The sequence below is a fragment of the Betta splendens genome, chromosome 6, assembly GCF_900634795.4.
Source record: "Betta splendens chromosome 6, fBetSpl5.4, whole genome shotgun sequence".
Lineage (NCBI taxonomy): Eukaryota > Metazoa > Chordata > Actinopteri > Anabantiformes > Osphronemidae > Betta > Betta splendens.
Genome location: NC_040886.2, coordinates 2700916 through 2715832, shown reverse-complemented (window position 1 = coordinate 2715832; position 14917 = coordinate 2700916). Strand labels below are relative to the sequence as shown.

The 14917-nt window shown below is 38.9% G+C and overlaps 15 non-coding genes across 15 annotated transcripts; all 15 read right to left on the bottom strand.

Annotated features, from left to right (window-relative positions):
• Positions 1-762: 762 nt before the first annotated feature.
• On the bottom strand, positions 763-845 carry trnal-cag (transfer RNA leucine (anticodon CAG)). Its single transcript has one exon. It is a non-coding gene; the product is annotated as a tRNA-Leu (tRNA).
• Positions 846-1649: 804 nt separating this feature from the next.
• Positions 1650-1732, bottom strand: trnal-cag (transfer RNA leucine (anticodon CAG)). The gene has a single exon. It is a non-coding gene; the product is annotated as a tRNA-Leu (tRNA).
• Positions 1733-2537: 805 nt separating this feature from the next.
• Positions 2538-2620, bottom strand: trnal-cag (transfer RNA leucine (anticodon CAG)). Its single transcript has one exon. It is a non-coding gene; the product is annotated as a tRNA-Leu (tRNA).
• An 803-nt stretch (positions 2621-3423) lies between these two features.
• trnal-cag (transfer RNA leucine (anticodon CAG)) lies at positions 3424-3506 on the bottom strand. The gene has a single exon. It is a non-coding gene; the product is annotated as a tRNA-Leu (tRNA).
• An 805-nt stretch (positions 3507-4311) lies between these two features.
• On the bottom strand, positions 4312-4394 carry trnal-cag (transfer RNA leucine (anticodon CAG)). The gene has a single exon. It is a non-coding gene; the product is annotated as a tRNA-Leu (tRNA).
• A 1514-nt stretch (positions 4395-5908) lies between these two features.
• trnal-cag (transfer RNA leucine (anticodon CAG)) lies at positions 5909-5991 on the bottom strand. The gene has a single exon. It is a non-coding gene; the product is annotated as a tRNA-Leu (tRNA).
• Positions 5992-6796: 805 nt separating this feature from the next.
• trnal-cag (transfer RNA leucine (anticodon CAG)) lies at positions 6797-6879 on the bottom strand. Its single transcript has one exon. It is a non-coding gene; the product is annotated as a tRNA-Leu (tRNA).
• An 805-nt stretch (positions 6880-7684) lies between these two features.
• On the bottom strand, positions 7685-7767 carry trnal-cag (transfer RNA leucine (anticodon CAG)). The gene has a single exon. It is a non-coding gene; the product is annotated as a tRNA-Leu (tRNA).
• An 804-nt stretch (positions 7768-8571) lies between these two features.
• On the bottom strand, positions 8572-8654 carry trnal-cag (transfer RNA leucine (anticodon CAG)). Its single transcript has one exon. It is a non-coding gene; the product is annotated as a tRNA-Leu (tRNA).
• A 987-nt stretch (positions 8655-9641) lies between these two features.
• trnal-cag (transfer RNA leucine (anticodon CAG)) lies at positions 9642-9724 on the bottom strand. The gene has a single exon. It is a non-coding gene; the product is annotated as a tRNA-Leu (tRNA).
• Positions 9725-10533: 809 nt separating this feature from the next.
• On the bottom strand, positions 10534-10617 carry trnal-cag (transfer RNA leucine (anticodon CAG)). The gene has a single exon. It is a non-coding gene; the product is annotated as a tRNA-Leu (tRNA).
• An 803-nt stretch (positions 10618-11420) lies between these two features.
• Positions 11421-11503, bottom strand: trnal-cag (transfer RNA leucine (anticodon CAG)). Its single transcript has one exon. It is a non-coding gene; the product is annotated as a tRNA-Leu (tRNA).
• An 803-nt stretch (positions 11504-12306) lies between these two features.
• trnal-cag (transfer RNA leucine (anticodon CAG)) lies at positions 12307-12389 on the bottom strand. Its single transcript has one exon. It is a non-coding gene; the product is annotated as a tRNA-Leu (tRNA).
• An 800-nt stretch (positions 12390-13189) lies between these two features.
• trnal-cag (transfer RNA leucine (anticodon CAG)) lies at positions 13190-13272 on the bottom strand. The gene has a single exon. It is a non-coding gene; the product is annotated as a tRNA-Leu (tRNA).
• An 806-nt stretch (positions 13273-14078) lies between these two features.
• On the bottom strand, positions 14079-14161 carry trnal-cag (transfer RNA leucine (anticodon CAG)). The gene has a single exon. It is a non-coding gene; the product is annotated as a tRNA-Leu (tRNA).
• Positions 14162-14917: the final 756 nt, after the last annotated feature.

Genomic DNA, 14917 nt, shown 5'->3' with positions numbered 1-14917 from the left:
ATACAAATATTCTGTTACAACTAATAGTCTTGAATGTCCCATTATTGTCTAAAGAATAATGTTGTTTATGCCTTAGAAAAAGTAAAGACGCTTTACCCCATCAGGTTTCAGTCTCCAAAAGGCTAGGGAAAACAAACAATCATTTCTTATTTTCTAAGAAGAAGCAAGAAAGATGGCATCTCCAAATAAATTGTCAAAAGAGGAATTTGAAGCACTGTCATCATAGGAGACTGGAGTTTGTGCACAGCAACTAAGACTAGTAGGCCACCCTGACTGTAAAAGCTCCGTTTTGCTATTTTACGGGAACAACACACAGAGTTACAGATAATCTGTTCTTACCTATAGTAAAGACATCCCAATAATCAGCATGAATGGCATAAATGACAACTAAAATGACTTTATTTGTGTCTCAGTAAGCTCAAGAGACTGCGACCTGAACGCAGCGCCTTAGACCGCTCGGCCATCCTGACCAAAAAATCATCTATTTTCCTGTTCCACACCTGAATATACATTAATACAAATATTCTGTTACAACTAATATTGTGAATGTCTTATTACTGTCTAAAGAATAATGTTGTTTTATGTCTTAGAAAAGTTAAAAACGCTTTACCCCATCAGGTTTTGGTACCCAAAAGCCCTTTCATCAGAGGACACTGGAATTTGTACACAGCAACTAAGACTAGTAGGCCACCCTGACTGGAAAAGCTCAGTCGAAAACAGGATTTGTGACATTCCTATGTCTATTTGTTTCTCTAAAGAAGATGTCAGAAGTGGGATTTGAACCCACGCCTCCAGGGGAGACTGCGACCTGAACACAGCGCCTTAGACCGCTCGGCCATCCTGACCCAAAAAGCTTTCATTTTCCTGTTCTACAGCTGAAAATACCTTAATACAAATATTCTGTTACAACTAATGTCTTGAATGTCCCATTATTGTCTAAAGAATAATGTTGTTTATGCCTTAGAAAAAGTAAAGACGCTTTACCCCATCAGGTTTCAGTCTCCAAAAGGCTAGGGAAAACCAACAATCATTTCTTATTTTCTAAGAAGAAGCAAGAAAGATGGCATCTCCAAATAAATTGTCAAAAGAGGAATTTGAAGCACTGTCGTCATAGGATACTGGAGTTTGTGCACAGCAACTAAGACTAGTAGTCTACCCTGACTGTAAAAGCTCCGTTTTGCTATTTTACGGGAACAACACACAGAGTTACAGATAATCTGTTCTTACCTATAGTAAAGACATCCCAATAATCAGCATGAATGGCATAAATGACAACTAAAATGACTTTATTTGTGTCTCAGTAAGCTCAAGAGACTGCGACCCGAACGCAGCGCCTTAGACCGCTCAGCCATCCTGACCAAAAAATCATCTATTTTCCTGTTCCACACCTCAATAGACATTATTACAACTATTCTGTTACAACTAATATTGTGAATGTCTTATTATTGTCTAAAAATATTGTTGTTTATGTCTTAGAAAAGTTAAAAACACTTTACCCCATCAGGTTTTGGTACCCAAAAGCCCTTTCATCAGAGGACACTGGAATTTGTACACAGCAACTAAGACTAGTAGGCCACCCTGACTGGAGAAGCTCAGTCGAAAACAAGATTTGTGACATTCCTATGTCTATTTTGTTTCTCTAAAGAAGATGTCAGAAGTGGGATTTGAACCCACACCTGCAGGGGAGACTGCGACCTGTACGCAGCGCCTTAGACCGCTCGGCCATCCTGACCCAAAAAGCTTTCATTTTCCTGTTCTACAGCTGAAAATACCTTAATACAAATATTCTGTTACAACTAATGTCTTGAATGTCCCATTATTATCTAAAGAATAATGTTGTTTATGCCTTAGAAAAAGTAAAGACGCTTTACCCCATCAGGTTTCAGTCTCCAAAAGGCTAGGGAAAACCAACAATCATTTCTTATTTTCTAAGAAGAAGCAAGAAAGATGGCATCTCCAAATAAATTGTCAAAAGAGGAATTTGAAGCACTGTCGTCATAGGATACTGGAGTTTGTGCACAGCAACTAAGACTAGTAGTCTACCCTGACTGTAAAAGCTCCGTTTTGCTATTTTACGGGAACAACACACAGAGTTACAGATAATCTGTTCTTACCTATAGTAAAGACATCCCAATAATCAGCATGAATGGCATAAATGACAACTAAAATGACTTTATTTGTGTCTCAGTAAGCTCAAGAGACTGCGACCCGAACGCAGCGCCTTAGACCGCTCAGGCCATCCTGACCAAAAAATCATCTATTTTCCTGTTCCACACCTCAATAGACATTATTACAACTATTCTGTTACAACTAATATTGTGAATGTCTTATTATTGTCTAAAAATAATGTTGTTTATATCTTAGAAAAGTTAAAAACACTTTACCCCATCAGGTTTTGGTACCCAAAAGCCCTTTCATCAGAGGACACTGGAATTTGTACACAGCAACTAAGACTAGTAGGCCACCCTGACTGGAGAAGCTCAGTCGAAAACAGGATTTGTGACATTCCTATGTCTATTTTGTTTCTCTAAAGAAGATGTCAGAAGTGGGATTTGAACCCACGCCTCCAGGGGAGACCGCGACCTGAACGCAGCGCCTTAGACCGCTCGGCCATCCTGACCCAAAAAGCGTCCATTTTCCTGTTCTACAGCTGAAAATACATTAATACAAATATTCTGTTACAACTAATATCTTGAATGTCCCATTATTGTCTAAAGAATAATGTTGTTTATGCCTTAGAAAAAGTAAAGACGCTTTACCCCATCAGGTTTCAGTCTCCAAAAGGCTAGGAAAACAAACAATCATTTCTTATTTTCTAAGAAGAAGCAAGAAAGATGGCATCTCCAAATAAATTGTCAAAAGAGGAATTTGAAGCACTGTCGTCATAGGATACTGGAGTTTGTGCACAGCAACTAAGACTAGTAGGCCACCCTGACTGGAAAAGCTCAGTTTTGCTATTTTACGGGAACAACACACAGAGTTACAGATAATCTGTTCTTACCTATAGTAAAGACATCCCAATAATCAGCATGAATGGCATAAATGACAACTAAAATGACTTTATTTGTGTCTCAGTAAGCTCAAGAGACTGCGACCCGAACGCAGCGCCTTAGACCGCTCGGCCATCCTGACCAAAAAATCATCTATTTTCCTGTTCCACAGCTCAATAGACATTATTACAACTATTCTGTTACAACTAATATTGTGAATGTCTTATTATTGTCTAAAAATAATGTTGTTTATGTCTTAGAAAAGTTAAAAACACTTTACCCCATCAGGTTTTGGTACCCAAAAGCCCTTTCATCAGAGGACACTGGAATTTGTACACAGCAACTAAGACTAGTAGGCCACCCTGACTGGAGAAGCTCAGTCGAAAACAGGATTTGTGACATTCCTATGTCTATTTTGTTTCTCTAAAGAAGATGTCAGAAGTGGGATTTGAACCCACGCCTCCAGGGGAGACTGCGACCTGAACGCAGCGCCTTAGACCGCTCGGCCATCCTGACCCAAAAAGCTTTCATTTTCCTGTTCTACAGCTGAAAATACCTTAATACAAATATTCTGTTACAACTAATGTCTTGAATGTCCCATTATTGTCTAAAGAATAATGTTGTTTATGCCTTAGAAAAAGTAAAGACGCTTTACCCCATCAGGTTTCAGTCTCCAAAAGGCTAGGGAAAACCAACAATCATTTCTTATTTTCTAAGAAGAAGCAAGAAAGATGGCATCTCCAAATAAATTGTCAAAAGAGGAATTTGAAGCACTGTCATCATAGGAGACTGGAGTTTGTGCACAGCAACTAAGACTAGTAGGCCACCCTGACTGTAAAAGCTCAGTTTTGCTATTTTACGGGAACAACACACAGAGTTACAGATAATCTGTTCTTACCTATAGTAAAGACATCCCAATAATCAGCATGAATGGCATAAATGACAACTAAAATGACTTTATTTGTGTCTCAGTAAGCTCAAGAGACTGCGACCCGAACGCAGCGCCTTAGACCGCTCAGCCATCCTGACCAAAAAATCATCTATTTTCCTGTTCCACACCTCAATAGACATTATTACAACTATTCTGTTACAACTAATATTGTGAATGTCTTATTATTGTCTAAAAATAATGTTGTTTATGTCTTAGAAAAGTTAAAAACACTTTACCCCATCAGGTTTTGGTACCCAAAAGCCCTTTCATCAGAGGACACTGGAATTTGTACACAGCAACTAAGACTAGTAGGCCACCCTGACTGGAAGAAGCTCAGTCGAAAACAGGATTTGTGACATTCCTATGTCTATTTTGTTTCTCTAAAGAAGATGTCAGAAGTGGGATTTGAACCCACGCCTCCAGGGGAGACCGCGACCTGAACGCAGCGCCTTAGACCGCTCGGCCATCCTGACCCAAAAAGCGTCCATTTTCCTGTTCTACAGCTGAAAATACATTAATACAAACTATTCTGTTACAACTAATATCTTGAATGTCCCATTAATTGTCTAAAGAATAATGTTGTTTATGCCTTAGAAAAAAGTAAAGACGCTTTACCCCATCGGGTTTCAGTCTCCAAAAGGCTAAGGAAAACAAACAATCATTTCTTATTTTCTAAGAAGAAGCAAGAAAGATGGCATCTCCAAATAAATTGTCAAAAGAGGAATTTGAAGCACTGTCATCATAGGATACTGGAGTTTGTGCACAGCAACTAAGACTAGTAAGTCTACCATGACTGTAAAAGCTCAGTTTTGCTTTTTTATACGGGAACAACACACAGAGTTACAGATAATCTGTTCTTACCTATAGTAAAGACATCCCAATAATCAGCATGAATGGCATAAATGACAACTAAAAATGACTTTATTTGTGTCTCAGTAAGCTCAAGAGACTGCGACCCGAACGCAGCGCCTTAGACCGCTCGGCCATCCTGACCCAAAAAGCGTCCATTTTCCTGTTCTACAGCTGAAAATACATTAATACAACTATTCTGTTACAACTAATATCTTGAATGTCCCATAATTGTCTAAAGAAATAATGTTTGTTTATGCCTTAGAAAAAGTAAAGACGCTTTAAACCCCATCGGGTTTCAGTCTCCAAAAAAGGCCTAAGGAAAACAAACAATCATTTCTTATTTTCTAAGAAGAAGCAAGAAAGATGGCATCTCCAAATAAATTGTCAAAAGAGGAATTTGAAGCACTGTCGTCATAGGATACTGGAGTTTGTGCACAGCAACTAAGACTAGTAGTCTACCCTGACTGTAAAAGCTCCGTTTTGCTATTTTACGGGAACAACACACAGAGTTACAGATAATCTGTTCTTACCTATAGTAAAGACATCCCAATAATCAGCATGAATGGCATAAATGACAACTAAAATGACTTTATTTGTGTCTCAGTAAGCTCAAGAGACTGCGACCCGAACGCAGCGCCTTAGACCGCTCAGGCCATCCTGACCAAAAAATCATCTATTTTCCTGTTCCACACCTCAATAGACATTATTACAACTATTCTGTTACAACTAATATTGTGAATGTCTTATTATTGTCTAAAAATAATGTTGTTTATATCTTAGAAAAGTTAAAAACACTTTACCCCATCAGGTTTTGGTACCCAAAAGCCCTTTCATCAGAGGACACTGGAATTTGTACACAGCAACTAAGACTAGTAGGCCACCCTGACTGGAAAAGCTCAGTTTTGCTGTTTTACGGAACAACACACAGTGTTACACATAATCTGTTCTTACATATTGTAAAGACATTACAATAATCAGTATGAATGGCATGAATGAGAACTAAAATGAACTTATTTGTGTCTCAGTAAGCTCAATCGCAGAATCCTTCTCCAGCACATAGTGTTTCCCTAAGTAGAACAAAGTCTAAAACAGGATTTGTGACATTCCTACGTCTATTTTCTACCTCTAAAGAAGATGTCAGAAGTGGGATTTGAACCCACGCCTCCAGGGGAGACTGCGACCTGAACGCAGCGCCTTAGACCGCTCGGCCATCCTGACCCAAAAATCCTCTATTTTCCTGTTCCACAGCTGAAAAGACATTAATACAACTATTCTGTTACAACTAATATCGTGAATGTCCCTATTATTGTCTAAAGAATAATGTTGTTTATGCCTTAGAAAAAGTAAAGACGCTTTACCCCATCAGGTTTCAGTCTCCAAAAGGCTAGGGAAAACAAACAATCATTTCTTATTTTCTAAGAAGAAGCAAGAAAGATGGCATCTCCAAATAAATTGTCAAAAGAGGAATTTGAAGCACTGTCATCATAGGATACTGGAGTTTGTGCACAGCAACTAAGACTAGTAGTCTACCCTGACTGTAAAAGCTCAGTTTTGCTATTTTACGGGAACAACACACAGAGTTACAGATAATCTGTTCTTACCTATAGTAAAGACATCCCAATAATCAGCATGAATGGCATAAATGACAACTAAAATGACTTTATTTGTGTCTCAGTAAGCTCAAGAGACTGCGACCCGAACGCAGCGCCTTAGACCGCTCAGCCATCCTGACCAAAAAATCATCTATTTTCCTGTTCCACACCTCAATAGACATTATTACAACTATTCTGTTACAACTAATATTGTGAATGTCTTATTATTGTCTAAAAATAATGTTGTTTATGTCTTAGAAAAGTTAAAAACACTTTACCCCATCAGGTTTTGGTACCCAAAAGCCCTTTCATCAGAGGACACTGGAATTTGTACACAGCAACTAAGACTAGTAGGCCACCCTGACTGGAAAAGCTCAGTCGAAAACAGGATTTGTGACATTCCTATGTCTATTTTGTTTCTCTAAAGAAGATGTCAGAAGTGGGATTTGAACCCACGCCTCCAGGGGAGACTGCGACCTGAACACAGCGCCTTAGACCGCTCGGCCATCCTGACCCAAAAAGCTTTCATTTTCCTGTTCTACAGCTGAAAATACCTTAATACAAATATTCTGTTACAACTAATGTCTTGAATGTCCCATTATTGTCTAAAGAATAATGTTGTTTATGCCTTAGAAAAAGTAAAGACGCTTTACCCCATCAGGTTTCAGTCTCCAAAAGGCTAGGGAAAACCAACAATCATTTCTTATTTTCTAAGAAGAAGCAAGAAAGATGGCATCTCCAAATAAATTGTCAAAAGAGGAATTTGAAGCACTGTCAGTCATAGGATACTGGAGTTTGTGCACAGCAACTAAGACTAGTAGTCTACCCTGACTGTAAAAGCTCCGTTTTGCTATTTTACGGGAACAACACACAGAGTTACAGATAATCTGTTCTTACCTATAGTAAAGACATCCCAATAATCAGCATGAATGGCATAAATGACAACTAAAATGACTTTATTTGTGTCTCAGTAAGCTCAAGAGACTGCGACCCGAACGCAGCGCCTTAGACCGCTCAGCCATCCTGACCAAAAAATCATCTATTTTCCTGTTCCACACCTCAATAGACATTATTACAACTATTCTGTTACAACTAATATTGTGAATGTCTTATTATTGTCTAAAAATAATGTTGTTTATGTCTTAGAAAAGTTAAAAACACTTTACCCCATCAGGTTTTGGTACCCAAAAGCCCTTTCATCAGAGGACACTGGAATTTGTACACAGCAACTAAGACTAGTAGGCCACCCTGACTGGAGAAGCTCAGTCGAAAACAGGATTTGTGACATTCCTATGTCTATTTTGTTTCTCTAAAGAAGATGTCAGAAGTGGGATTTGAACCCACGCCTCCAGGGGAGACCGCGACCTGAACGCAGCGCCTTAGACCGCTCGTCCATCCTGACCCAAAAAGCGTCCATTTTCCTGTTCTACAGCTGAAAATACCTTAATACAAATATTCTGTTACAACTAATGTCTTGAATGTCCCATTATTGTCTAAAGAATAATGTTGTTTATGCCTTAGAAAAAGTAAAGACGCTTTACCCCATCAGGTTTCAGTCTCCAAAAGGCTAGGGAAAACCAACAATCATTTCTTATTTTCTAAGAAGAAGCAAGAAAGATGGCATCTCCAAATAAATTGTCAAAAGAGGAATTTGAAGCACTGTCATCATAGGATACTGGAGTTTGTGCACAGCAACTAAGACTAGTAGTCTACCCTGACTGTAAAAGCTCCGTTTTGCTATTTTACGGGAACAACACACAGAGTTACAGATAATCTGTTCTTACCTATAGTAAAGACATCCCAATAATCAGCATGAATGGCATAAATGACAACTAAAATGACTTTATTTGTGTCTCAGTAAGCTCAAGAGACTGCGACCCGAACGCAGCGCCTTAGACCGCTCAGCCATCCTGACCAAAAAATCATCTATTTTCCTGTTCCACACCTCAATAGACATTATTACAACTATTCTGTTACAACTAATATTGTGAATGTCTTATTATTGTCTAAAAATAATGTTGTTTATGTCTTAGAAAAGTTAAAAACACTTTACCCCATCAGGTTTTGGTACCCAAAAGCCCTTTCATCAGAGGACACTGGAATTTGTACACAGCAACTAAGACTAGTAGGCCACCCTGACTGGAGAAGCTCAGTCGAAAACAGGATTTGTGACATTCCTATGTCTATTTTGTTTCTCTAAAGAAGATGTCAGAAGTGGGATTTGAACCCACGCCTCCAGGGGAGACCGCGACCTGAACGCAGCGCCTTAGACCGCTCGGCCATCCTGACCCAAAAAGCGTCCATTTTCCTGTTCTACAGCTGAAAATACCTTAATACAAATATTCTGTTACAACTAATGTCTTGAATGTCCCATTATTGTCTAAAGAATAATGTTGTTTATGCCTTAGAAAAAGTAAAGACGCTTTACCCCATCAGGTTTCAGTCTCCAAAAGGCTAAGGAAAACAAACAATCATTTCTTATTTTCTAAGAAGAAGCAAGAAAGATGGCATCTCCAAATAAATTGTCAAAAGAGGAATTTGAAGCACTGTCATCATAGGATACTGGAGTTTGTGCACAGCAACTAAGACTAGTAGTCCTACCCTGACTGTAAAAGCTCCGTTTTGCTATTTTACGGGAACAACACACAGAGTTACAGATAATCTGTTCTTACCTATAGTAAAGACATCCCAATAATCAGCATGAATGGCATAAATGACAACTAAAATGACTTTATTTGTGTCTCAGTAAGCTCAAGAGACTGCGACCCGAACGCAGCGCCTTAGACCGCTCAGCCATCCTGACCAAAAAATCATCTATTTTCCTGTTCCACACCTCAATAGACATTATTACAACTATTCTGTTACAACTAATATTGTGAATGTCTTATTATTGTCTAAAAATAATGTTGTTTATGTCTTAGAAAAGTTAAAAACACTTTACCCCATCAGGTTTTGGTACCCAAAAGCCCTTTCATCAGAGGACACTGGAATTTGTACACAGCAACTAAGACTAGTAGGCCACCCTGACTGGAAAAGCTCAGTTTTGCTGTTTTACGGAACAACACACAGTGTTACACATAATCTGTTCTTACATATTGTAAAGACATTACAATAATCAGTATGAATGGCATGAATGAGAACTAAAATGAACTTATTTGTGTCTCAGTAAGCTCAATCGCAGAATCCTTCTCCAGCACATAGTGTTTCCCTAAGTAGAACAAAGTCTAAAACAGGATTTGTGACATTCCTACGTCTATTTTCTACCTCTAAAGAAGATGTCAGAAGTGGGATTTGAACCCACGCCTCCAGGGGAGACTGCGACCTGAACGCAGCGCCTTAGACCGCTCGGCCATCCTGACCCAAAAATCCTCTATTTTCCTGTTCCACAGCTGAAAAGACATTAATACAACTATTCTGTTACAACTAATATCGTGAATGTCCTATTATTGTCTAAAGAATAATGTTGTTTATGCCTTAGAAAAAGTAAAGACGCTTTACCCCATCAGGTTTCAGTCTCCAAAAGGCTAGGGAAAACAAACAATCATTTCTTATTTTCTAAGAAGAAGCAAGAAAGATGGCATCTCCAAATAAATTGTCAAAAGAGGAATTTGAAGCACTGTCATCATAGGATACTGGAGTTTGTGCACAGCAACTAAGACTAGTAGTCTACCCTGACTGTAAAAGCTCCGTTTTGCTATTTTATGGGAACAACACACAGAGTTACAGATAATCTGTTCTTACCTATAGTAAAGACATCCCAATAATCAGCATGAATGGCATAAATGACAACTAAAATGACTTTATTTGTGTCTCAAGTAAGCTCAAGAGACTGCGACCCTGAACGCAGCGCCTTAGACCGCTCAGCCATCCTGACCAAAAAATCATCTATTTTCCTTTTCCACACCTCAATAGACATTATTACAACTATTCTGTTACAACTAATATTGTGAATGTCTTATTACTGTCTAAAGAATAATGTTGTTTTATGCTTAGAAAAGTTAAAAACAGCTTTACCCCATCAGGTTTTGGTACCCAAAAGCCCTTTCATCAGAGGACACTGGAATTTGTACACAGCAACTAAGACTAGTAGGCCACCCTGACTGGAGAAAGCTCAGTCGAAAACAGGATTTGTGACATTCCTATGTCTATTTTGTTTCTCTAAAGAAGATGTCAGAAGTGGGATTTGAACCCACGCCTCCAGGGGAGACCTGCGACCTGAACGCAGCGCCTTAGACCGCTCGGCCATCCTGACCCAAAAAGCTTCATTTTCCTGTTCTACAGCTGAAAATACCTTAATACAAATATTCTGTTACAACTAATGTCTTGAATGTCCCATTATTGTCTAAAGAATAATGTTGTTTATGCCTTAGAAAAAGTAAAGACGCTTTACCCCATCAGGTTTCAGTCTCCAAAAGGCTAGGGAAAACCAACAATCATTTCTTATTTTCTAAGAAGAAGCAAGAAAGATGGCATCTCCAAATAAATTGTCAAAAGAGGAATTTGAAGCACTGTCATCATAGGATACTGGAGTTTGTGCACAGCAACTAAGACTAGTAGTCCACCCTGACTGTAAAAGCTCCGTTTTGCTATTTTACGGGAACAACACACAGAGTTACAGATAATCTGTTCTTACCTATAGTAAAGACATCCCAATAATCAGCATGAATGGCATAAATGACAACTAAAATGACTTTATTTGTGTCTCAGTAAGCTCAAGAGACTGCGACCCGAACGCAGCGCCTTAGACCGCTCAGCCATCCTGACCAAAAAATCATCTATTTTCCTGTTCCACACCTCAATAGACATTATTACAACTATTCAGTTACAACTAATATTGTGAATGTCTTATTATTGTCTAAAAATAATGTTGTTTATGTCTTAGAAAAGTTAAAAACACTTTACCCCATCAGGTTTTGGTACCCAAAAGCCCTTTCATCAGAGGACACTGGAATTTGTACACAGCAACTAAGACTAGTAGGCCACCCTGACTGGAGAAGCTCAGTCGAAAACAGGATTTGTGACATTCCTATGTCTATTTTGTTTCTCTAAAGAAGATGTCAGAAGTGGGATTTGAACCCACGCCTCCAGGGGAGACTGCGACCTGAACGCAGCGCCTTAGACCGCTCGGCCATCCTGACCCAAAAAGCTTTCATTTTCCTGTTCTACAGCTGAAAATACCTTAATACAAATATTCTGTTACAACTAATGTCTTGAATGTCCCATTATTGTCTAAAGAATAATGTTGTTTATGCCTTAGAAAAAGTAAAGACGCTTTACCCCATCAGGTTTCAGTCTCCAAAAGGCTAGGGAAAACCAACAATCATTTCTTATTTTCTAAGAAGAAGCAAGAAAGATGGCATCTCCAAATAAATTGTCAAAAGAGGAATTTGAAGCACTGTCGTCATAGGATACTGGAGTTTGTGCACAGCAACTAAGACTAGTAGTCTACCCTGACTGTAAAAGCTCCGTTTTGCTATTTTACGGGAACAACACACAGAGTTACAGATAATCTGTTCTTACCTATAGTAAAGACATCCCAATAATCAGCATGAATGGCATAAATGACAACTAAAATGACTTTATTTGTGTCTCAGTAAGCTCAAGAGACTGCGACCCGAACGCAGCGCCTTAGACCGCTCAGCCATCCTGACCAAAAAATCATCTATTTTCCTGTTCCACACCTCAATAGACATTATTACAACTATTCTGTTACAACTAATATTGTGAATGTCTTATTATTGTCTAAAAATAATGTTGTTTATGTCTTAGAAAAGTTAAAAACACTTTACCCCATCAGGTTTTGGTACCCAAAAGCCCTTTCATCAGAGGACACTGGAATTTGTACACAGCAACTAAGACTAGTAGGCCACCCTGACTGGAAAAGCTCAGTCGAAAACAGGATTTGTGACATTCCTATGTCTATTTGTTTCTCTAAAGAAGATGTCAGAAGTGGGATTTGAACCCACGCCTCCAGGGGAGACTGCGACCTGAACGCAGCGCCTTAGACCGCTCGGCCATCCTGACCCAAAAAGCGTCCATTTTCCTGTTCTACAGCTGAAAATACCTTAATACAAATATTCTGTTACAACTAATGTCTTGAATGTCCCATTATTGTCTAAAGAATAATGTTGTTTATGCCTTAGAAAAAGTAAAGACGCTTTACCCCATCAGGTTTCAGTCTCCAAAAGGCTAGGAAAACAACAATCATTTCTTATTTTCTAAGAAGAAGCAAGAAAGATGGCATCTCCAAATAAATTGTCAAAAGAGGAATTTGAAGCACTGTCGTCATAGGATACTGGAGTTTGTGCACAGCAACTAAGACTAGTAGTCTACCCTGACTGTAAAAGCTCCGTTTTGCTATTTTACGGGAACAACACACAGAGTTACAGATAATCTGTTCTTACCTATAGTAAAGACATCCCAATAATCAGCATGAATGGCATAAATGACAACTAAAATGACTTTATTTGTGTCTCAGTAAGCTCAAGAGACTGCGACCCGAACGCAGCGCCTTAGACCGCTCAGCCATCCTGACCAAAAAATCATCTATTTTCCTGTTCCACACCTCAATAGACATTATTACAACTATTCTGTTACAACTAATATTGTGAATGTCTTATTATTGTCTAAAATAATGTTGTTTATGTCTTAGAAAAGTTAAAAACACTTTACCCCATCAGGTTTGGTACCCAAAAGCCCTTTCATCAGAGGACACTGGAATTTGTACACAGCAACTAAGACTAGTAGGCCACCCTGACTGGAGAAGCTCAGTCGAAAACAGGATTTGTGACATTCCTATGTCTATTTTGTTTCTCTAAAGAAGATGTCAGAAGTGGGATTTGAACCCACGCCTCCAGGGGAGACCGCGACCTGAACGCAGCGCCTTAGACCGCTCGGCCATCCTGACCCAAAAAGCGTTCCATTTTCCTGTTCTACAGCTGAAAATACACTTAATACAACTATTCTGTTACAACTAATATCTTGAATGTCCCATTATTGTCTAAAGAATAATGTTGTTTATGCCTTAGAAAAAGTAAAGACGCTTTACCCCATCAGGTTTCAGTCTCCAAAAGGCTAGGGAAAACAAACAATCATTTCTATTTTCTAAGAAGAAGCAAGAAAGATGGCATCTCCAAATAAATTGTCAAAAGAGGAATTTGAAGCACTGTCATCATAGGATACTGGAGTTTGTGCACAGCAACTAAGACTAGTAGTCCTACCCTGACTGTAAAAGCTCAGTTTTGCTATTTTACGGGAACAACACACAGAGTTACAGATAATCTGTTCTTACCTATAGTAAAGACATCCCAATAATCAGCATGAATGGCATAAATGACAACTAAAATGACTTTATTTGTGTCTCAGTAAGCTCAAGAGACTGCGACCCGAACGCAGCGCCTTAGACCGCTCAGCCATCCTGACCAAAAAATCATCTATTTTCCTGTTCCACACCTCAATAGACATTATTACAACTATTCAGTTACAACTAATATTGTGAATGTCTTATTATTGTCTAAAAATAATGTTGTTTATGTCTTAGAAAAGTTAAAAACACTTTACCCCATCAGGTTTTGGTACCCAAAAGCCCTTTCATCTAAGGATACTGGAATTTGTACACAGCAACTAAGACTAGTAGGCCACCCTGACTGGAGAAGCTCAGTCGAAAACAGGATTTGTGACATTCCTATGTCTATTTTGTTTCTCTAAAGAAGATGTCAGAAGTGGGATTTGAACCCACGCCTCCAGGGGAGACCGCGACCTGAACGCAGCGCCTTAGACCGCTCGGCCATCCTGACCCAAAAAGCTTTCATTTTCCTGTTCCACAGCTGAAAATACCTTAATACAAATATTCTGTTACAACTAATGTCTTGAATGTCCCATTATTGTCTAAAGAATAATGTTGTTTATGCCTTAGAAAAAGTAAAGACGCTTTACCCCATCAGGTTTCAGTCTCCAAAAGGCTAGGGAAAACAAACAATCATTTCTTATTTTCTAAGAAGAAGCAAGAAAGATGGCATCTCCAAATAAATTGTCAAAAGAGGAATTTGAAGCACTGTCATCATAGGAGACTGGAGTTTGTGCACAGCAACTAAGACTAGTAGGCCACCCTGACTGTAAAAGCTCCGTTTTGCTATTTTACGGGAACAACACACAGAGTTACAGATAATCTGTTCTTACCTATAGTAAAGACATCCCAATAATCAGCATGAATGGCATAAATGACAACTAAAATGACTTTATTTGTGTCTCAGTAAGCTCAAGAGACTGCGACCCGAACGCAGCGCCTTAGACCGCTCAGCCCATCCTGACCAAAAAATCATCTATTTTTCCTGTTCCACAGCCAATCAGTACTTATTACAACTTTTTTCTGTAACAAACTTATATGTGACCATGTCTATTAGTGTCCTAAAATAATGTCTGCCCCGTATTTACTCTCTAGATTAACAAGTTAATATACCACACCAACCCTTTACACACAACATCACAGGTTTTGGTACCACATATCAGTCCCCTTAACTCTCACCAGTAGTGAGGACACTGGAATTCCCATC